The sequence below is a fragment of the Kogia breviceps genome, chromosome 1 (assembly GCF_026419965.1).
Source record: "Kogia breviceps isolate mKogBre1 chromosome 1, mKogBre1 haplotype 1, whole genome shotgun sequence".
Lineage (NCBI taxonomy): Eukaryota > Metazoa > Chordata > Mammalia > Artiodactyla > Physeteridae > Kogia > Kogia breviceps.
The window spans coordinates 118,975,964-119,000,388 of record NC_081310.1 but is presented as its reverse complement, the minus strand read 5'-3'; the positions used below and the strand labels follow the sequence as shown (position 1 = coordinate 119,000,388).

The following is a 24,425-nucleotide window of genomic DNA, read 5'->3' as shown; positions in this document are numbered from 1 at the left end:
TGAGTCAGGGGCTGGAGCCTCAGCCAGGACCCACATACCAGATGTGATGCCTCGCTCAAGTCGACTTTTCTGGGCCTACGTTTCCTTAGCTGTAAAATCGAGATGCTCATGCATGCCTGGGGTATTCTGAGGGTCAAATGAGATGTGTGAGAGTATTCTGTAAGTGTTAGGTATTGCATATTCTGTAAAACAACTACTAAGTGCCAGGCACATAGTAGGCACGTTGTAAACCTTTACCCTAAAGCTAGTGATTCACCTACAGTGTTTTAGATAAAGTCCTACATCTTCGTTTACTGTGTAAATAAATTGCTTAAGCTCATTTCCCACAAATCACCATTGATGGAAGCGTGGTCCATTTTTAACTGATTAATGAATTTTTCTGGAATAGCATATATTATCGATACACTGTTACTGATCGTTTACCAAGAAGTTTGGTAGCAATCAATCTATGTCTTTGCTTTAGATAAATAGTTGTAGTTTAAGTTACCTGGTGAAGTAAGCTGGGAGTATTGTTTCAAATCAGACTTGTATTTGCTTTTGTAAGATTTAAGTCCTCCAAAACAAAATTAATGTATAGCTGCATTTTGGGGGCACAGCCTTTATTATAGACATGTGCATTATTTTCTGTGGGCATGTGTGTGAGGTGTTGCGGCGGGCGAGCAGAAATGAACAAAGAGTCATAGTTTGCAACCAGCGGACTTTGACTAGGGATACTTATAGGCGTGTTCTGAAGTCGTTTCCCAGGCAGAAACCAGGAAATGTAGTAATTGTGTCTCTTGGCTTTTCATTAGTTTTTTTGTGTTGAGTGTGGCAATAGATTCTTTAAAAAATGCAAATATAAAGGAAGAATATTAATTTTTCTGATGCGACAATAAGCACTTTTCTAAAGCTGAAAATTATGTTTTAAATGATCTGTAGTAAGTCTTACATTATAGACAAGAATTTTAGACCACTGGATACCAAGATCAAATTAAATGGAGGAGTAGAGAGAAAGTTTCTAGTGAATGTAATTTTTGTGTTGCTTTAATAGTTTTACATGTTTCAACAGTTCGGTGCAAGGTGGATGCTTTGAAACACCAATTTCAAACATGTACTCCATATATAAATTTTGCTGTGATTTATAGTTTGTTGATCTTGGAGGACTGAAGCCTTATAGTCACGTTATTTACTGAGCACCTAATACATTCCAAGGCACAGTTTTAGCACTTATATTATATTCATGTATGGGCAGGATATAATTCCTTCCATCTAGGAGATTACACTTTACCAAGTGGGCTAACATAAGCTGTTTTTAAAACTGATGTTAACAATGTCAACCAGCATTTATTGGGACCTTCTTTGGGCCAGGGAGTGCTCTAAATTCTTTACATGCATTATCTTATTTAATCCTTACAACAGCATCTTGAGGGGTGTTATTATTATGAACTCTTCATTGAGAAACAAAAAGGTTGAATAACTTTCCCACATCAAACAGCTTAGGTGCCAGAGCTAGATAGGACTCAAACCAGACAGTTGGGCTCCAGAAATCCTGATCTTAACCTCGTCATTATACTTAGTGTAAAATTCTGTGAGTGAGATACAAATGAAATCCAACAAGCATTTAAAAGAAAGTTCTGTAAAGAACTTCTTCAAAAAGAAGAAAAGAGAGAGAAAGAAACTGGTATTGCAAGGTGTAGATGAAGGCATATCCAAGCTACAATTTAATATACTTTATATATAGGATATTTTTTTTTTCCTGGTGAATGATGTGGGATTCTTTTTGTTTCTAAGCCCTCAGTCACTCAGTTACTACAATTATGGCATTAGCTTAATACTATAAGAGGTGATTATTTTTTAATAAGAAGTTTAAAATGTTTGTTCTCAGACCATAAGTTAAAGTTAGATTCAAGAAAAGAAAATGTTTCCCTGCCTTCAAGATGCTTATAACTAGACACGTAAATAAGTCCCTACAATTTCAGTGTGATAAGAGTTATAACAGATATATAGTTATAGAGTTAATGGGACCATTGATGAGGGAAGATAATTCTGCATATGGTAGGGAGGATTAGTGAGAAGATACCATATTTGAATTTGGCTTTAAAGGATGAATAGGAGTTTGCTGAGTTGGGGAAGGGAACAGAAGATATGGATGAAAACCAGGAATATTATGTGAAAGTATATGGTATGTTTGAGGAATGTGTTGTAGTCCACATTGTCACTAAAAGTCAGAGTGTATAGAGATGAGGGGTTGGGCTAAAGAAGGTGGTGCCTGGAAATAAGCTGAAAAAAATAAAATTGCAGAGCTTGGTTGCCAGTCATGTTAGGATCGCTGAAATTTCTAGAAATTAGGTAAGTGTGGGATTTCAGTGCCTATCATTTGAAATAATGAAGATTTGCCCAGTTTGGCATAATCTTTCACTATAGAATATGGTGTTAAAGATAGTTTTAATACTGAAGTACAGGATATACTATAAAACAATATACAGATTTACACAGGTAAAAAGTTATGACTCAGAGAAAGAGAAAAAAGAAGTCTGCGGTGCCATTTGGTGAAGAGCCTGTTTATCATGCTGAGGACTTTGGACTTGATTCTAAAGACAGTGGAGAGCCAGGGAAGGACTTTAAGTAATTAGGAAAGATAACATGGTGGTGGTATGGTATAGAGGCTGGATTGGATGGAGAGGCAAAAGGTAGAAAGATAGTTAGAAGGCTGTTGCTATTGAAATAGCCCTGATAAGAGTGGATAAGGGCTTGGAGTAGGAAAATGGTAATAGAGCTGAAGAGGAGAGGACAGATGATATTACAAGGCTTAAAAAGTGATTGGCTTTGAAGGTGAACAGAAAAGTAAAAACTTAGTTTCTCAGCTTGGGAAACTGTGAATAGAGGAACTTGATTTAATTTTTAATGTGATGGGAAGATAATTGTTTCAGTTTTGAACATGGTGAGTTGGAAGTGTCTATGGAGCATTCAGATAGAGATGTCAAGAGAGGATCCAGAGCCCAGAAGAGAGGCTGAGATTGGGGATTCAGATTTCGGAGTTAGCCAGTAAGTGGAAATTGAAGCCAGAAGAGCAGATGAAATTGTTTGGGGGGAAGACAAGGAATTAGAAGAGAAGAGGGCCAAGGATAAATTATTTGCTTTGTATGAATAGAATGGATTCATTTATACTAATTATCTTATTAATTGTGATTATAAAGAAATTAAATGGGTTTTAATTGAAGATTAAACAGCCTTTACATCCAAATGAATCCTGTTCTTTTAAAATTTCACTGTGAGTCACTCATTTATTCCCAAAGTGTATTGCCCAAACTATTATTGGAGTACCTCTTTGTAAAAAAAAAAAAAAAAAAAAATACTTTATAGCAAATTCACAGCCAATCAAGAAAGTGGATCTTCTGGCTTTATTATATAATTCTTTTTCCACCTCTGTACTTTCTAGGTCCATGCTTATAATAGATGGGCCCCAACTTAAGATGGTTCCGCTTCTGATTTTTCGACTTTACAATGGTGCAAAATTGGTACATACTTAGTAGAAACTGTACTTCGAATTTTGAATTTTGATCTTTCCCTGAGCTAGCAGTATGTGATGTGATTCTCTCTCCTAATGCTGGGCAGAGGCAAGGAGTCAACCTCCCAGTCAGCCACATGATTATTGATACAAGGATAAACAGCCGATACACTTATAACCATTCCATACCCATAGGACCATTCTATTTTTCACTTTCAGTACAGTATGCAGTAAATTACATGAAATAGTTAACACTTTATTTTAAAATGGGCTTTTATCAGATCTTCCTCAACTTACCATGGGGTTACATTCTGAAAAACCCATAATAAGGTGAAAATATCATAAGTTGAAAATGCATTTAGCACATCTGACCTACCAAACATTGTAGCTTAGCCTAGCCTATCTTAAATGTGCTCAGAACACTTATATTAGCCCACAGTTAGGCAAAATCACCTAACACAAAGCCTATTTTATAATACAGTGTATTATCTCATATAATTGATTGAATACTGTACTGTATATGGAACACAGAATGGTTGTATGTACAGAATGGTTTTAAGTGTATTGCTTTTTCACCCTCATGATCCTGTGGCTTACTGGGAGCTGCGGCTCTCTGCCACTGCCCAACATCGTGAGTATCATACTACATATCACTACCCCAGGAAAAGATGAAAATTCAAAATACAGTTTCTACTGAATGCGTATTACTTTGGTACCATCGTAAAGTCAGAAAATTTTAACTGGAGCCATCATGAGTTGGGGACTGTCTGTAGAGCCTGTTTACCTTGAATCAAAGGTAAGAAAGCATATGACTCTCCCTTCACTTGGTTGTTAGCTCTTAGAAGTCAGAGATAGTGCTTGAAAAAAACAAAAGCCTCCCATATATTTAGATTATCAATAAATGGTTGATTCATCTTGATAACCAACTTATTCAATCTTGGCTCCAAATGGCTTAGCCATTTCCAAAATTCATTTTCATCTTCAAAGAGTGAAGGGTTGTCACCACTGAGGAGATTCAAAAGAAAGTGTTACGGCTTTGAAGGCATTTTCAAACAAGCAGTTTCAAAAATATTTTCCTAATTTGTAGTATCATTAGAATAAGTGTATGATCTTCTAAGGCAGGGAGTGGAAAACTTTTTCTCTGAAGGGCTAGATAGTAAATATTTTAGACTTTGTGAGCCATGCAGTCTGTCATAACTACCCAATTCTGCCAAAAAAGAGCCATAGACAATACTTAAATGAATGAGTATGGACTGAGGTCCAGTTAAAGTTTATTTATGGACATTGAACTTTGGATTTCATAGCATTTTCACATGTCACAAAATTATTTTTTCAACAGTTTAAAAATGTAAAATTCTCAGAGGCCAAAAACAGATGTTGGGTCACATTTGACCCACAGGTAGGCCATAGTCTGCTGACCCTGTTCTAAGGGGTGTCCTTTGAAGTACTTGGATTTGTTAGTTTAGTTTTTAGAAAATGGTTCTTCAAAGTTATACCTCCTGCTTCCAAATTCTAGTACATTTCTTAAAACATCTGAAAATTTTTCATTCATACTCTGTTTCTCATATTGAGTAATTAGAATACATTCCCTTCATTAGTTTGGAACCCGAGATACAGAGAAATAAACTTGTACACTGTCAGAATCAAAAATATGTTTGAAAATGTTTTTCAACATTCAGTATTCCTTACTGAACCAGTTAAACAGCAATCTTTTTTTTTTTTAATCACGTTATTTTATTTTATTTTTTTAACATCTTTATTGGAGTATAATTGTTTTACAATACTGTGTTAGTTTTCCCTCTACAACAAACTAAATCAGTTATACATACACACATGCTCCCAAATCTCCTCCCTCTTGCATCACCCTCTCTCCCACCCTCCCTATCCCACCCCCCCCAGGCGGTCACAAAGCACAGAGGTGATCTCCCTGTGCTATGCAGCAGCTTCCCACCAGCTATCTAATTTACATTTGATAGTGTATATATGTCCCTGCCACTCCCCCACTTCGTCACAGCCCACCCCTCCCCCTCCCCATATCCTCAAGTCCATGCTCCAGTAAGTCTGTGTTTTATTCCTGTCCTACCACTAATCTCTTCATGACATTTTTTTCCCTTAGAGTCCATATATATGTGTTAGCATACGGTATTTGTTTTTCTCCTTCTGACTTACTTCACTCTGTATGACAGACTCCAGGTCCATCCACCTCATTATAAATAACTCAGTTTCATTTCTTTTTATGGCTGAGTAATATTCCATTGTATATATGTGCCACATCTTCTTTATCCATTCATCTGTTGATGGACACTTAGGTTGCTTCCATGTCCTGGCTATTGTAAATAGAGCTGCAATGAACATTTTGGTACATGAGTCTTTCTGAATTATGGTTTTCTCAGGGTATATTCCCAGTAGTGGGATTGCTGGGTCGTATGGTAGTTCTATTTGTAGTTTTTTAAGGAACCTCCATACTGTTCTCCATAGCGGCTGTATCAATTTACATTCCCACCAGCAGTGCAAGAGGGTTCCCTTTTCTCCACACCCTCTCCAGCATTTATTGTTTCTAGAGTTTTTGATGATGGCCAATCTGACCGGTGTGAGATGATATCTCATTGTAGTTTTGATTTGCATTTCTCTAATGATTAATGAGGTTGAGCATTCTTTCATGTGTTTGTTAGCAATCTGTATATCTTCTTTGGAGAAATGTCTATTTAGTTCTTCTGCCCATTTTTGGATTGGGTTGTTTGTTTTTTTGTTATTGAGCTGCATGAGTTGCTTATAAATTTTGGAAATTAATCCTTTGTCAGTTGCTTCATTTGCAAATATTTTCTCCCATTCTGAGGGTTGTCTTTTGGTCTTGTTTATGGTATCCTTTGCTGTGCAAAAGCTTTTAAGTTTCATTAGGTCCCATTTGTTTATTTTTGTTTTTATTTCCATTTCTCTAGGAGATGGGTCAAAAAGGATCTTGCTGTGATTTATGTCGTATAGTGTTCTGCCTGTGTTTTCCTCTAAGAGTTTGATAGTGTCTGGCCTTACATTTAGGTCTTTAACCCATTTTGAGTTTATTTTTGTGTGTGGTGTTAGGGATTGTTCTAATTTCATACTTTTACATGTAGCTGTCCAGTTTTCCCAGCACCACTTATTGAAGAGGCTGTCTTTTCTCCACTGTATATCCTTCCCTCCTTTATCAAAGATAAGGTGACCATATGTGTGTGGGTTTATCTCTGGGCTTTCTATCCTGTTCCATTGATCTATATTTCTGTTTTTGTGCCAGTACCATATTGTCTTGATTACTGTAGCCTTGTAGTAGAGTCTGAAGTCAGGGAGCCTAATTCCTCCAGCTCCATTTCTCGTTCTCAAGATTGCTTTGGCTATTCGGGGTCTTTTGTGTTTCCATACAAATTGTGAAATTTTTTGTTCTAGTTCTGTAAAAAATGCCAGTGGTAATTTGATAGGGATTGCATTGAATCGGTAGATTGCTTTGGGTAGTATAGTCATTTTCACAATGTTGATTCTTCCAATCCAAGAACATGGTATATTTCTCCACCTATTTGTATCATCTTTAATTTCTTTCATCAGTGTCTTATAGTTTTCTGCATACAAGTCTTTTGTCTCCTTAGGTAGGTTTATTCCTAGATATTTTATTCTTTTTGTTGCAATGGTAAATGGGAGTGTTTTCTTAATTTCACTCTCAGATTTTTCATCATTAGTGTATAAGAATGCCAGAGATTTCTGTGCATTAATTTTGTATCCTGCAACTTTACCAAATTCATTGATTAGCTCTAGTAGTTTTCTGGTAGCATCCTTAGGATTCTCTATGTATAGTATCATGTCATCTGCAAACAGTGACAGCTTTACTTCTTCTTTTCCTATTTGGATTCCTTTTATTTCTTTTTCTTCTCTGATTGCTGTGGCTAGAACTTCCAAAACTATGTTGAATAAGAGTGGTGAGAGTGGGCAACCTTGTCTTGTTCCTGATCTTAGTGGAAATGGTTTCAGTTTTTCACCATTGAGAATGATGCTAGCTGTGGGTTTGTCATATATGGCCTTTATTATGTTGAGGAAAGTTCCCTGTATGCCTACTTTCTGCAAGGTTTTTATCATAAATGAGTGTTGAATTTTGTCAAAAGCTTTCTCTGCATCTATTGAGATGATCATATGGCTTTTCTCCTTCAGTTTGTTGATATGGTGTATCACATTGATTGATTTGCGTATATTGAAGAATCCTTGCATTCCTGGGATAAACCCCACTTGATCATGGTGTATGATCCTTTTAATATGCTGTTGGATTCTGTTTGCTAATATTTTGTTGAGGATTTTTGCATCTATGTTCATCAGTGATATTGGCCTGTAGTTTTCTTTCTTTGTGACGTCTTTGTCTGGTTTTGGTATCAGGGTGATGTTAGCCTCATAGAATGAGTTTGGGAGTGTTCCTCCCTCTGCTATCTGTTGGAAGAGTTTGAGAAGGATAGGTGTTAGCTCTTCTCTAAATGTTTGATAGAATTCGCCTGTGAAGCCATCTGGTCCTGGGCTTTTGTTTGCTGGAAGATTTTTAATCACAGTTTCAATTTCAGTGCTTGTGATTGGTCTGTTCATATTTTCTATTTCTTCCGGGTTCAGTCTTGGCAGGTTGTGCATTTCTAAGAATTTGTCCATTTCTTCCAGGTTGTCCATTTTATTGCCATACAGTTGCTTGTAGTAATCTCTAATAATCTTTTGTATTTCTGCAGTGTCAGTTGTTATATCTCCTTTTTCATTTCTAATTCTATTGATTTGAGTCTTCTCCCTTTTATTCTTGATGAGTCTGGCTAATGGTTTATCAATTTTATTTATCTTCTCAAAGAACCAGCTTTTAGTTTTATTGATCTTTGCTATTGTTTCCTTCACTTCTTTTTCATTTATTTCTGATCTGATCTTTATGATTTCTTTCCTTCTGCTAAATTTGGGGGTTTTTTGTTCTTCTTTCTCTAATTGCTTTAAGTGTAAAGTTAGGTTGTTTATTCAAGATGTTTCCTGTTTCTTAAGGTAGGATTGTATTGCTATACACTTGCCTCTTAGAACTGCTTTTGCTGTATCCCATAGGTTTTGGGTCGTTGTGTCTCCATTGTCATTTGTTTCTAAGTATTTTTTGATTTCCTCTTTGATTTCTTCAGTGATCACTTCGTTATTAAGTAGTGTATTGTTTAGCCTCCATGTGTTTGTATTTTTTACAGATCTTTTCCTATAATTGATATCTAGTCTCATAGTGTTGTGGTCGGAGAAGATACTTGATACGATTTCAATTTTCTTAAATTTGCCAAGGCTAGATTTGTGACCCAATATATGATCAATCCTGGAGAATGTTCCATGAGCACTTGAGAAAAATGTGTATTCTGTTGTTTTTGGATGGAATGTCCTATAAATATCAATTAAGTCCATCTTGTGTAATGTATCATTTAAAGCTTGTGTTTCCTTATTTATTTTCATTTTGGATGATCTGTCCATTGTTGAAAGTGGGGTGTTAAAGTCCCCCATTATAATTGTGTTACTGTCGATTTCCCCTTTTAAGGCTGTTAGTATTTGCCTTATGTATTGAGGTGCTCCTATGTTGGGTGCATAAATATTTACAATTGTTATATCTTCTTCATGGATCGATCCCTTGATCATTATGTAGTGTCCTTCTTTGTCTCTTGTAATAGTCTTTATTTTAAAGTCTATTTTGTCTGATATGAGAATTGCTACTCCAGCTTTCTTCTGATTTCCATTTGCATGGAATATCTTTTTCCATCCCCTTACTTTCAGTCTGTATGTGTCCCTAGGTCTGAAGTGAGTCTCTTGTAGACAGCATATATATGGGTCTTGTTTTTGTATCCATTCCACCAGTCTGTGTCTTTTGGTGGGAGCATTTAATCCATTTACATTTAAGGTAATTATCGATATGTATGTTCCTATTACCATTTACTTAATTGTTTCGGGTTGTTCTTGTAGGTCTTTTCCTTCTCGTGTTTCTTGCCTAGAGAAGTTCCTTTAGGATTTGTTGTAGAGCTGGTTTGGTGGTGCTGAACTCTCTCAGTTTTTGCTTGTCTGTAAAGGTTTTAATTTCTCCATCAAATCTGAATGAGATCCTTGCTGGGTAGAGTAATCTTGGTTGTAGGTTTTTTTCCTTCATCACTTTAAATATGTCCTGCCACTCCCTTCTGGCTTGTAGAGTTTCTGCTGAAAGATCAGATGTTAATCTTATGGGGATTCCCTTGTGTGTTATTTGTTGTCTTTCCCTTGCTGCTTTTAATGTTTTCTTTGTATTTAATTTTTGACAGTTTGATTATTATGTGTCTTGGCGTGTTTCTCTTTGGGTTTATCCTGTATGGAACTCTCTGTGCTTCCTGGACTTGATTGACTATTTCCTTTCCTATATTAGGGAAGTTTTCAACTATAATCTCTTCAAATATTTTCTCAGTCCCTTTCTTTTTCTCTTCTTCTTCTGGGATCCCTATAATTCGAATGTTGGTGCGTTTAATGTTGTCCCAGAGGTCTCTGAGACTGTCCTCAGTTCTTTTCATTCTTTTTTCTTTCTTCTGCTCTGCAGTAGTTATTTCCACTATTTTATCTTCCAGGTCACTTATCCGTCCTTCTGCCTCAGTTATTCTGCTATTGATCCCATCTAGAGTATTTTTAATTTCATTTATTGTGTTGCTCATCGTTGCTTGCTTCCTCTTTATTTCTTCTAGGTCCCTGTTAACTGTTTCTTGCAAATTGTCTATTCTATTTCCAAGATTTTGCATCATCTTCACCATCATTATTCTAAATTCTCTTTCAGGTAGATTGGCTATTACCTCTTCATCTGTTAGGTCTGGTGTGTTTTTATCTTGCTCCTTCATCTGTTGTGTGTTTTTCTGTCTTCTCATTTCGCTTATCTTACTGTGTTTGAGGTCTCCTTTTTGCACGCTGCAGGTTCGTAGTTCCTGTTGTTTTTGGTGGCTGTCCCCAGTGGCTAAGGTTGGTTCAGTGGGTTGAGTAGATTCCTTGGTTGGGGGGACTAGTGCCTCTGTTCTGGTGGATGAGGCTGGATCTTGTCTTTCTGGTGGGCAGGTCCTCGTCTGGTGGTGTGTTTGGGGATGTTGGTAACCTTATTATGATTTTAGGCAGCCTCTCTGCTAATGGATGGGGCTGTAGACCTGTCTTACTCTTTGTTGGGGATAGGGTGTCCAGCACTGTTCTTTGCTGGTCCTTGAGTGAAGCTGGGTCTTGGTGTTGAGATGGAGGTCTCTGGGAGATTTTCGCCGTCTGATATTACGTGGAGCTGGGAGGTCTCTTGTGGACTAGTGTCTTGAGGTTGGTTCTCCCACCTCAGGGACACCGCCCTGGTGCCTGGCTGGGGCGCCAAGAACCTTTAATCCACACGGCTCAAAATAAAAGGTAGAATAAATAGAGAGGAAAGAAAAGGAAGGAAGGAGGGAGGGAGGGAAGGAAGGAAGAAAGGAAGGAAGAAATGAAGGAAGGAAGCAAGAAAGGAAGGAAGGAAGGTGCAGAGGAAGAAAGGGAGGAAGGAAGAGAGGAAGGGAGGAAAGGAGGGGGAAGGAAGGAAGAAAGGAGGGAAGGAGGGAAGAAGGAAGGAAGAAAGGAAGAAAGAAAGGGAGAAGACAGAGTAGTATAAAGTATAGTTATTAAAATAAAAAATAATTATTAAGAAGAAAAATTTCCTTTAAAAAAAAAAACAAAAAAAACAAACAAACAAAAAAACAGAAAAATGGGTCGGTCTAACCCTAGGACAAATGGTGCAAGCAAAGCTATACAGACAAAATCTCACACAGCAGCACACACATACACACTCACAAAAAGAAAAAAAGGGGGGAAATAATAGTATATCTTGCTCCCAAAGTCCACCTCCTCAACTTGGGATGATTCGTTGTCTATTCAGGTTTTCAACAGATGCAGGGCACTTCAAGTTGATTGTGGAGCTTTAATCCGCCGCTTCTGAGGCTGCTGGGAGAGACCTCCCCCTCTCCTCTCTGTTCGCACAGCTCCTGGGGTTCAGCTTTGGACTTGGTCCCGCCTCTGCGTGTAGGTTGTCCGAGGGCGACTGCCCTTCGCTCAGACAGGACGATGTTAAAGGAGCAGTTGATTCGGGGGCTCCAGCTCACTCAGGCTGGGGGGAGGGAGTGGCACGGGGGCGGGGCGAGTCCACGACGTCAGAGGCCGACGTGACGCTGCACAGGCCCAAGGCGCGCCGTGCGTTCTCCCGGGGAAGCTGTCCCTGGATCCCGGGACCCCGGCAGTGGTGGACTGCACGGGCTCCCGGGAGGGCCGGTGTGGAGAGTGACCTGTGCTCACACACAGGCCTCTTGGTGGCGGCAGCAGCAACCTTAGCGTCCGACACCCGTCTCTACTGTCCGGGCCGACAGCCGCGGCTCGCGCCCGTCTCTGGAGCTCCTCTCCGCGGTGCTCTTAATCCCCTCACCTCACACCCGAGGAAGCAAAGGGGCAAGAAAAAGTCTCTTGTCTCTTCGGCAGCTCCGCGCCCGCTTCTAGGGCTCCTTTAAGCGGCGCACTTAATCCCCTCTCCTCGCGCCCAGGCATTTTGGAGGTCCGAGGTCCTCTGCCAGCGTTCGGTGGGTGCTCTACAGGAGAAGCTCCACGTGTAGATGTATTTCTGATGTCTCTGTGAGGAGGAAGGAAATCTCCGCGTCTTACTCTTCCGCCATCTTTAAGCTGTCAAACAGCAATCTTTTTGCCTTAGTGAAAGTGGGGACATTGAAAGCTAGGTGGAATAAAAGACCAAAACTGGAAGGAGTGTCCTGCACTGGTTCCCAGAGTGTTGGGCAGGATGGAATCTTTTATCTTTTTCCTCTTTGAATTGCGTGAATAATTTTTATCCTAAGGAAAAGGAAACATGAAGTTTTTCTTCACTTCAGGGGCATTATAGCAGGTTATAAGATTGAAGGATTAAATAATGGTGAGATAAGAGGAAGAAATTTAAACGACTTAACTTTTTCACATCTAGCCATCCCAGATGTTTCTCTTGCACCTTATATTTTTGAGGAGGAAATTTATGATATTTTTTTGCTTATAAATTTTAGATTCCTGGTTAGCAGGCTGAAACATAATTTTAACATTCAGTTCAGGCAGTATTAATCCATTTATATTAGTTGTTACTAATATTTATGCTCTATTTCTTTAAGTTAGATTTCTGACTTTCATGGTTTTCATAGCAGAGATAAATGTTTACAACAGGGGGCATGGAGGACAATTATTAGTTTTTCTTCGAAGTTTAAATTCATAGAAGTGGCATATTTGTGGATTTTTTTCTGTGTGGATGTTAAGATATAGGACAGATGGAGGTATGTGTGAGATTGTTCTGGTGCTACTTAAAAGATATGTGCTTTTTTTTCTTTCTTTTTTTCCGTTCAAGTTAAAAAAAAACAAAAAACTCTGGCTGTCTAGGATATTTTTGAGTTGGTTACTTAGCAATATGAAGCATAATTTTGTATTTAAATATTTATCCATATTCTTCGATACTCTGATTAAATAAGAGTCTGTTAAGGCTGATGATGTTAGGGCCTGCTGGGAGGAAACGACACAGCCTGCTTTACAACAGTATTTACTGCAAAACCACCTTTTCCCTGGTTCCTACTTAAACTGTAAGGGGTAACATGGAACAAAAGAGCAGAATTATGTGAATTAGAGTGATGGTCAGTTTGGTGATGACTGTAATGCAATGATTATTGCACAGTTAATTTATATTAACATAATTCAACGTTGAGCAGGATGGTTGGTAAAAATGGTGAGACGCTATCTAACTACGTTTTATTTTTTAACTTTAAATGCATTCTTCAAGTGTGATGTTTTTAAGAGCTCAATGATAATTGTTATTTAAAAAGAAACTAGATCAGTATACCCTTTAAATGTACTGTTTAATTATTAGGAGAAGAAAGTATGTAGTAAAAAAAATACAGAGGCATGTTCAATACCTGCATCTAGAAGTACAAAAATGTTGAGGAAAAGGTGACGAGAAAAAGTGTAAGATTTCAATGAAGATTATTTTAAAAATGGGTTTATCAAATGTGCAAAACCTGACTAAAGTGACATATATTTGTATTACTGTTGCAAATGAAAGTTAAAATCTTTAAAATTGAAAAGATTCTTGGAAACAGCATATTGGACTTTTTGTGTGTGTGTGTGTGTGGTATGCGGGCCTCTCACTGTCGTGGCCTCTCCCGATGCGGGGCACAGGCTCCGGACGCTCAGGCTCAGCGGCCATGGCTCACAGGCCCAGCCACTCGGCGGCATGTGGGATCCTCCCAGACCGGGGCACAAACCCGTGTCTCCTGCATCGGCAGGTGGACTCTCAACCACTAAGCCACCATGGAAGCCCATACTGGACTTCTCAATAAGCCTTTTAAAATATTTTCAAAGAGGACTTCCCTGGTGGTGCAGTGATTAAGAATCCGCCTGCCAATGCAGGGGACACAGGTTCAATCTCTGGTCTGGGAAGGGCCCACATGCCGTGGAGCAACTAAGCCCATGCGCCACAACTACTGAGCCTGTGCACAAGAGCCCGCGAGCTGAAGCTACTGAAGCCCGTGCGCCTAGAGCCCAGGCTCTGCAACGAGAGAAGCCACTGCAATGAGAAGCCCGCGCACTGCAACGAAGAGTAGCCCCCGCTCGCCACAACTAGAAAAGCCCGCACGCAGCAACGAAGACCCAACACAGCCAAAAATAAATAAAATTTTAAAATATATATTTTCAAAGAAAGAAAAGAATATAAAATTATCTCAATTTCCCTTTTATTTAAGGACCATTCCTGAGAAAGATGGATTATTGTTTTATTTTGTTGCATATCAGTGGCATAAGAGAAAAATGGCTACATATTTCTTGAAAAAAGTATTTGTCTAGAATGCATGGGTGTTATGTTTATGATGTTTGGTGATTAGTCAGTGGAAAATTGAAAATTGCGCCTCTTCGTGTTGACATACCTCTATTCTGTATCATTATGGGACATTTCAACAATGCTTATAAGGTGGCTACCGTTTGATGCAGATTTTACAGACCAAGTTGTTGGGATCACTGATTTAAGTTTCACTATGCTTTTAGTCTGTCACATATGGTAGCAAGATAATTAATAAGGAAGATTTTCTTGTGTTGTTTAAATTTAGCTACAACTGTATGGACATATTTATAGAAAAGGAATTGTTGATCCTCATAAGTTAAACTGGGAAAAATTTTTGAAGTAATTGTAAGTAGTGGAATAGCAAATATGATTAGAAAATATAGAGGAGTTATTTTAAACATTGTTTGAAGCTACTCATAATAGTGCTTTTTCCCCCCAAAGGTCCACACTTACGTGGACCCTTCCAACACTCAAGCAGAGGGAGGGAGGGAGGGAGAGTGACAGAGACACAGAGACACAGAGACAGACAGAGACAGAGAGGGACATACAGACAGTAGTCAAAACAGCACAACTTACAGTGCAGGCATCCTCCTGCTTTCTTCTGAATGTCCAGGGCAGCCGGACTACTGGTGTCCTTGAAGCTTTCCCTCCAGCAGAAGCAGTAGGCTGGGCATGAATGAGCACACTGCCCAGCAGGTCATTGCTGGGCTGTCTTTCTGTCCCATTTGTTCTAAGGGCTTAGAGTGCTCTTTGGAATCACTGTTTTATGTATACAAAGCTTTGGTATGTGCTGAAAACCCTCTGAATCTCTTGCGTGTACTGAAAAATATTGAAAGTTATTAATTATTATAAAGGAGACTTGCTGAGTAGCCAAGTTTTAAAAATGTTTTATTCAGAGCTAATTATATCCATTTACTATGTCACAGCAGAGTTTGATAATTGTTAAGAGGTAAGGAGCTAAGCAGATTATGTGAATCTAGAATTTTTCTAGTTGAAAAACATTTTCATTTGGCAGGTGTTTTCCAGTATTTTTGAATAGCAAAATTTGCTTATTTAACTGATATTTTTGGCAACCTAGTGAACTAAATTTGAAGCTATATGTCTAAGGGTTCCAAAACATTGTTATGGCAAGTAATACTTGTACTCTTTTACTCTTTCAAACATGTTGATACATCTGGAAGAGAGCATTATCATTAAAGAAAATTTGAACAAAATAAAATGTAGAGATACTGTAAAATCTCATTTCTCTGTCTCCAAACTTTTACTTATTATTTTCCTGAGGGGCAGTTTAAAACATTAAAGAAAAACATTTAGCTAAAAGATCCATTTGCCCTGCATCAATAACTGAGTTCAATATGGATTACAAGAAGAAAATGAATTCTTACAACTTAGTTCTTAATTTACTCTGAAGTGATTATGAATGATATTGCTAACCATTATTTTGTGTTAAGACCAAAGAATTTCCATTACTAAGTAGAATGAGTATGGTACTATTTTTACCATTCACAACAACTTATTGTTTCATCTAGGGTTTTCAACCCTGACCCAATATAAAGCAAAAGAGGGCAGGACTCTATAGTGAACCTAATAAGTTCACTAATAATAACTAATAACTAATAATAACACTGTCCTTGTGTGTTCCAGACTGGAATTAATTTATGAACAGGAAAGGTCACTCATTGTATTACATTGACTCTTTTCTAATTTTAATATTTATATTATGTATTAATTTTGGAATTTTAAATGTATTTAAATAATGACCAAATATTTGATGTTAACTTTATGTTTTACTTTATCATATGTAGTAAGGTTAATTATTGTTTTGTGAAACTTCTGTTTCAGTTGTGTGTGTGTATACTGTGAATCAAATGTATTTCTTACCATGGGTTTTGGTCAGAAGGGTTTAGGAAGCATTGGCCTACAGTGCAAGAGAAAGAGGATTTGATTCAGTAGGCGAATCTTTTCTCCCACTAAGCAGGCTCAAGACCCTTAGGGATTGTGTGTGTGTGTGTGTGTGTGTGTGTGTATTCTAAAAAACCATACCAACCTATGCTACTGCTGTTACTGCTCTTAAATGATCCCTCTTTGATTTTCCATTCCTCCTGCAAACAATTATGATTGCTCACTCTATCTCCTTCCCTATTAACATATGTGTGCCTACTTTCCTTGTGTTTATTGCTTCCCTCGAACCCAGTTTCTCCCCACAAACATGCATCTCCTTTACCCAGTGCCCTAGACTTCAGTTTTGCTCTCCTCATATCACTAGGTTCCTTTGCTCCACTGATCTCTGTTGTGCACAAGAAGCAAGGCATTCCCCCTGCTGGAGATAATTACTAGTTTTCCTATCTTTGGCTCCAGTTTACTTTGTTCACTCTTGTGCCCAGCTTTAGGAGACAGATGAAGAATCATGTAGGTAGGCCAAACCTTCTATGAATCATGTTTCCAACTTCAACTGAGTGTACTTCCATTAATCTATTAATTACCCAAGTCATTGTTGAGCAGCTCTTAAAAATTTTATCCTCAAGTAGATGAGCTTTTTTTCTAAATCTTAATATGGCTATTGTAATTTTCAAAGATTAAAGTTACATGGTATGAGCAAGCTTAACTGATTTGGTCTGGGTCTTAAGCATACACAAATCTTCTCATCTTTTTTCCAGTTCCATAAGAACTGTTATACTTCTCAGACTCCTGACACTTCTTTCTTCCACGTGACCTAACTTTCCCCTCCCTCTTTCATGTATTTATTATATCCTTCATTATTTTTTTGCTGCAATTTAAAAATATATATAGGTTTTTTTCCGAACCTTAAAGCATTGTATTTAAAATTGATTCCCCTTTTGGATCTTCTTATTATTACTGACTTTAAAATAAATGTATTCATACTTGATCCATTTTCTCATTAATTTTCTCCCTAAGCTTTAGCTGTTATCTGCCCTTACTGTCTTTTTTTTTTTTAATTATTATTTTTTTTGCCGCACCTTGCGGCATGTGGGATCTTAGTTCCCCGACCAGGGATTGAACCCATACACCTTGCAATGGAAGCGAGGAGTCCTGCCTAACTATTGGACCACCAGGGAAGTCCCTGTCCTCACTGTCTTTTGACACCATTTATTTAATGCCCTGTTACCAAATACAAGGACCCTTTCTCGGTCCTTATTCTCCTTACCTCTTTCTTTTCTTCTTAGGACATTTTCCTTCCATGATTATTTGTGATCCACATTATCCTTGTTCTGTTACCTCTCACTAATCTTTTTTCCACTCTATCTGATTCTCCCTTTTCTTTCCATCTGTAGTTCCTAATCATGATTAATGTTCTCAAAGGTTTAATCCCTAATTCTTTGCCTTTTAAAAACTCTCTGCTTATGTATGTATATGTATGTAACTATGTATTCTTGCTTTTTTCTCCGTGATGTCTCTTTTAAACCTTTACTCCCCTTAAACCTTTGGCTTTTCTATCACTTTACTCTCAGCAATTAATTGCATATATTATTTCAAAGAGAAAATAGAAGCCATTAGAGGGCAAGTTAATCAACATACAGACCCCAAACCTACAAATGTACCTGTGTCTGTGTCTTTCTTTCCTCATTACCTTCTGTTCCAGTGGAAGAGCTGTCCCTCCTTCTGTCAAATGCTAATCCCTCCAGTTCCATTTGAAGGCCATGCCTTCTCTCCCACCTGGTGTTTCCTCTCTACCACTGTTTCTTCTCTCTCCTCTACTGACTCCTTTCCACCAGTGTTTAAACAAGCTTAGTTCTTTTCTATCTTAAAAAAAAAGCTTTCCTGGACCACATGTTCCTGTCCAGCTACTGCTCTGATGTCCACTTGCTTACCTGGATAAACTCCTTGAAAGTGTTCTCTGCAGTTGCTGTTTCCATTTGTTCTTTCCCATCCGCTTCTCAATTCACTATGAACTTCCTTCCTTCCACTGAAGCTGCTCTTGCCCAGGTCCTAATGACCAACAGACACTCAAGTCTTTATTTGACTTTTGACAGTGCACTGTTGACCATTCTTTTCTGTTTGAAAGGTTCTCTTCCTTTGGCTCCCATGATTCCACATACTCCTGGAATTTTCTCCTTTCTTTTAACTACTTTCATGACTTAAATGACCATCTATGATAGAAGAAGACTGACCCAGAATGTCCTAGAACTGACCTGTTTTGGATTAGTAATGTTTTCAGAGTTTATAAAGCTTATCTCTAACAGAGCATGGTGATCTATAAAAGTCAATTTAAAAATGAAATATGTTTATTTAGTAATACTGTAAAGGATTTGTGATATGGTATGGTAAGAAATAAATTTTATTTTAAAAAACTTAACTATTGTTCTTTCTGTTTTAATTCCCACAATACATTATATGAAGTGGGTGCTTAGAAAGTATTGGATGAATCATTTAAAAAGTAAGTTATATTTTATGAAACAAGTGCTATAAATGTAATTTATGTTTATTTTTTAAAATTAGATAAGCAAAAAGAAAACTGAGCCATAGTTCTAATAACCCAGAGATAAGAAAATCACTGTTAAAAAAAAAAAAGAAAAAAAAAAGAAAATCACTGTTAACATTTTGGTGTTATACACGTAATCACTCTTTTATTCATATAGTTTTTTTTTTTTTTTTTTTTTTGGCTTTGCCGTGTGGCTTGAGGAATCTTAGTTCCCCAACCAGGGATTGAACCTGCGCCTGAGGCAGTGAAAGCGTGGAGTCTAACCACTGGACCGCCAAGGAGTTCCCTCATATAGATTTTTAAATTAACTTATACTATACAGTGCTTTATAACATTCTTCTTTTACTATGAACATGTATGACTTCATAATGTTCCATTGTATGGATTTACCATAATACATTTAAGTCTCCTATTGGAAATTTAAGTTATTTTAAATTTTACAGTATTCTAAATCTACTCTTGTGTATATATATATGTGTGTGTGTGTGTGTGTGTGTGTGTGTGTGTGTGTGTGTGTGTGTGTGTGTATCTTTGTGAATTTGTTCAATTATTTCCTTAGGATAAATTATTGGAAGTGATGTTTCTGCATCATCATATATGTTTTTTTTTTTTTTTCTTGGTACGTGGGCCTCTCACCGTTGTGGCCTCTCCCATCGCGGAGCACAGGCTCCGGACGCGCAGGCCCAGCGGCCATGGCTCACGGTCCCAGTCACTCCGCGGCATGCGAGATCCTCCCGGACCAGGGCACGAACCCGTGTCCCCTGCATCGGCAGGCGGACTCCCAACCACTGCGCCACCAGGGAAGCCCCATATGTGTTTTTTAAAAAGCATTTATTAGGGCCTTATTTAATATAGAAATATATGAAGAATGCAATTTATTTATTTTTTTAACATCTTTATCGGAGATGTTAACATTGGAGATGTTAACATCTTTAACATCTTTATAATTGCTCTACAATGGTGTGTTAGTTTCTGCTGTATAACAAAGTGAATCAGCTATACATAAACATATATCCCCATATCCCCTCCCTCTTGCGTCTCCCTACCACCCTCCCTATCCCACCCCTCTAGGTGGACACAAAGCACTGAGCTGATCTCCCTGTGCTATGTGGCTGCTTCCCACTAGCTATCTATTTTACATTTGGTAGTGTATATATGTCCATGCCACTCTCTTACTTTGTCCCAACTTCCCCTTCTCCGTGTCCTCAAGTCCATTCTCTACGTCTGCATCTTTATTCCTGTCTTGCCCCTACGTTCTTCAGAACCGTTTTTCTTTAAGTTTCCATATATATGTGTTAGCATACGGTATTTGTTTTTCTCTTTCTGACTTACTTCACTCTGTATGACAGTCTCTAGATCCATCCACCTCACTACAAATAACTCAATTTTGTTTCTTTATGGCTGAGTAATATTCCATTGTATATATGTGCCACATCTTCTTTATCCATTCATCTGTCGATGGACACTTAGGTTGCTTCCATGTCCTGGCTATTGTAAATAGAGCTGCAATGAACATTGTGGTACATGACTCTTTTTGAATTATGATTTTCTCAGGGTATATGCCCAGTAGTGGAATTGCTGGGTCGTATGGTAGTTCTATTTGTAGTTTTTTAAGGAACCTCCATACTGTTTTCCATAGTGGCTGTATCAGTTTACATTCCCACCAGCAGTGCAAGAGTGTTCCCTTTTCTCCACATCCTCTCCAGCATTTATTGTTTGTAGATTTTTTGATGATGGCCATTCTGACTGGTATGAGGTGACACCTCACTGTAGTTTTGATTTGCATTTCTCTAATGATTGGTGATGTTGATCATCCTTTCATGTGTTTGTTGGCAATCTGTATATCTTCTTTGGAGAAATGTCTATTTAGGTCTTCTGCCCATTTTTGGATTGGGTTGTTTGTTTTTTTGATATTGAGCTGCATGAGCTGCCTGTATATTTTGGAGATTAATCCTTTGTCAGTTGCTTCGTTTGCAAATACTTTCTCCCATGAAGATTGCAATTTAAAAGACCCATTATTTGACTGTTCAGATAGATCCTGTTGTAACATTTAAAACAACAACAACAGGGGCTTCCCTGGTGGCGTAGTGGTTGAGAATCCGCCTGCCGATGCAGGGGACACAGGTTCGTGCCCCGGTCTGGGAAGATCCCACATGCGGCGGAGTGGCTGGGCCCGTGAGCCGTGGCCACTAAGCCTGCACGTCCGGAGCCTGTGCTCCGCAATGGGAGAGGCCACAACAGTGAGGCCCACGTACCACAAAACAAACAAACAAACAAACAAAAACAACAACAACAAATACATAAGGTCAAGCATTGTAAGAAGTTATAAAATGAAGAGTAAAAAACTTGCTCCCCTACTCCCAAGTCCTTCTCACTGGTCGCACTGTAGGCAATTTCTTCCATATCCACCATAATTCAGTAAGCAGGGCTTATAAGATTCAGTCTTGTAATAACAAAAAATATGGTCTGATTGTATAAAAGGTACCAACTTGAAGATAATGAAACTTTTATTGACACAACTGACCGTATACTGAACTGAGAATGTCCAAATGATCATAAGATGATCACTTCCTAACCACCTGCTTTCTCCGCTTTGAGGAAGACAAGAGATCTATCCCACCCACCCCCATTTCAGAAAAGGGGACTACAGAGGGTAGGAGTCAGTTGTGTAATATCCAAACTTACATTATTGCAAAGTGTGTGTGTGTGTGTGTGTGTGTGTGTGTGTGTGTGTGTGTAGATTATGTGTATCCTTTTTTAAAAGTCTATAGAAAAGGAACCATAATTGAGAAATATTTTCCCCACTTTTATTTTGGACATCTTTCCATATCTGCACACAAGTCTCTACCTTATTCTTTTAATGCATGCATAGTATTCAATCAGGATGTCCTATGTAATTGAGCAGTTTGTGTATTACACATAGACATCCAGGTGAGGGGCTGAAATTCAACCCAGGGTCCACTTGTCAATACTCTATGCCTGTCTGCCCCTTCCCACAAAGATCCTCTTCTCACCCTGCTCTGCCTCTGACAACCCAAACCAGGCCACCCATCAGGCTGGCTACCCCCTCATCCTGCTCCAACACTAACATCTCACAGAGGCTGCCCCTCTGTGGAGTTGCCCTCTTTACCCTGTGTGGGTTCTGACGGTCCACACTCACAGCCCTCCTACACAGATGCTTTTCTTACTCCTCCTGCTCTGGTGCTTTGATAACCTGCCCTGCTGTTGTGGCTCCTTAGCATGAGGAATGGATGCCTACCTCACTCTGTTCCACCCAATGGCTTTCAGCTGAATTGTTCAGGAAGAGAGGGGAAGAGCTGGTAATAATTTTTTATCTTAGTAATAACTTTGTGTCTGTATGATATTGTTGGGCCTGAGGGTTAGTATATTGCAGAACTAATACTTTTATGTGTTTTAAATGGTAATTTGAGGGATAGGAGATATGTTTAATATCTGTGTGAATGCAGTTTTACTTTTTTTTGCTTTTATATTGTAAAGTGAGATAAGATACCCAGTGGATGTATAATTTTGGGATGTGATTTGAAAACTTGAGAAATCTGTCTTCTGGCTTTTTTAAAAGCTTTAGTATAAAATGGAAAGTTACATTGTACAATGGATATGAATGTATGTTTTTAGGAGAGCCTGTTATGTCTCAGTCTTAAACCTTGAAAAGTACATCTTCTTATACAGCATTAAAAAGAAAAGCAGGATACAATGACATATACACTATAATTGCAACTATATAAAACTATCTTATGGGGGACTTCCCGGGAACTTCCCTGGTGGTGCAGGGGACATGGGTTCAAGCCCTGGTCCGGGAAGATCCCTCATGCCGTGGAGAAACTAAGCCCATGCGCCACAACTACTGAGCCTGCGCTCTAGATCCCGCGAGCCACAACTACCGAGCCCACATGCCGCAACTACTGAAGTCCGCATGCCTAGAGCCCGTGCTCCGCAACAAGAGAAGACACCGCAGGGAGAAGCCCGCGCACCGCAACAAAGAGTAGCCCCCGCTCGCCGCAACTAGAGAAAGCCCGCGCACAGCAAAGAAGACCCAATGCAGCTAAAAATAAATACATAAAATAAATAAATTTTAAAAATATATATATCTTATGAAATAAATAGGAATGAAATATACCAAAATATACTGGTGATTATGCTGTGGTAGGCTTATAGATATTTTCCCCATTTTCTATATTTTCAAAATTTCTAAAAAGTAGCAGTATTACTGTATGACTTTTAAAATCCCTTTTGGAAAAATTGCTTCTTTTTAGTTTTTGGAAATTTGTTTCAACCTTTGTACACTCAAGGAAGTAGGAATTTTGCTGCTTTTATTTTCCAATGTCTTGCTAAGAACTTAGCCAAGCTTGAGTTTGTGATTTAAAAACTAGGTTATTTTAAGGTTATCTGAAGCATTTACAAAGCTGAAAAGTTCTGATTTGGGATAGTTATTTCTTATATTAGAGTGTTTTTTTAAAGGATAAATGTATCAAAAAGATTAAGATAAAACTTCATTTAGAAGATATACAGATGGCCAACAAGCCCACGAAAAGATGCTTAATATCATTAATCATTAGGGAAATGCAGATCAAAACCACAATAAGATGTCACCTTGTATCTGTTAGCATGGCTGTTATCAAAAAGATAAGAAATAACAAGTGTTGGTGAAGATGTGGAAAAAGGGGAACCCTTGTTCCCTGTTGGTAATAATGTAAATTGGTGCAGCCACTATGGAAAATAGTATGGAGGTTCCTCAAAAGATTAAAAATAAAACCACCATAGGATGTAGCAATTCCACTTCTGGGTATTACCTGAAGAAAGTGAAAACACTACTTCGAAAAGATATCTGCATCCCCATGTTCATTGCAGCATTGTTTGCAATAGCCAATATATGGAAACAACCAAAGTATTCATTGATAGATGAATGGATGAAGAAGATGTGGTATATACATACAATGGAATATTAGTCATAAAAAAGAATGAAATTCTCCCATTTGCAACATGGATAGACCTTGAGGCATTGTGCTGAGTGAAATAAGTCAGACAGAGAAAGACAAATAGTGCATGATCTCACTTATATGTGGAAACTAACAAACAAATAAGCAAAACCCAAGTTCATAGATACAGAGAACAGATTGGTGGTTACGAGAGGGGGACGGTGGGAATGGTGGGCAAAATGGGTGAAGGGGTCAAAAGGTACATACAGACTTCCAGGTATAAAACAAATAAGTGATGGGGAGGTAATGTACAGCATGGCAACTATAGTTAATAATACTGTATTGCATATTTGAAAGTTGCTAAGAGAGTAGATCTGAAAAGTCCTCATCACAAGAAAAAAAATTTTTAATTTTGTAACTATGTATGTTGATGAATGTTAACTAGACTTATTGTGGTGATCTTTTCACACTGATAGAAATAGCAAATCATTGTGTTGTGCATCTGAAACTAATGCAATGTTACATGTCAATTATACCTCAATAAAAAAAGATAAACCTCATTTAATTATGCAGATAGTTATTAACATTGCATTAATGTAGTAAAATTCTAAAGTTTCATGTTATTAAAGTTATTTTTATATGTAATTTTCCACATTGTTTCATTTTGTAAAACTTCCTCTTCTACTGAAACATTTGACT

At 38.1% G+C, this 24,425-nt stretch overlaps 1 protein-coding gene across 3 annotated transcripts in view; it reads left to right on the top strand.

The window, feature by feature from the left end:
- DENND2C (DENN domain containing 2C) overlaps nucleotides 1-24,425 on the top strand; it is a 101,728-nt gene that overhangs the window by 702 nt on the left and 76,601 nt on the right. The gene's annotated exons all lie outside the window — the stretch shown is intronic.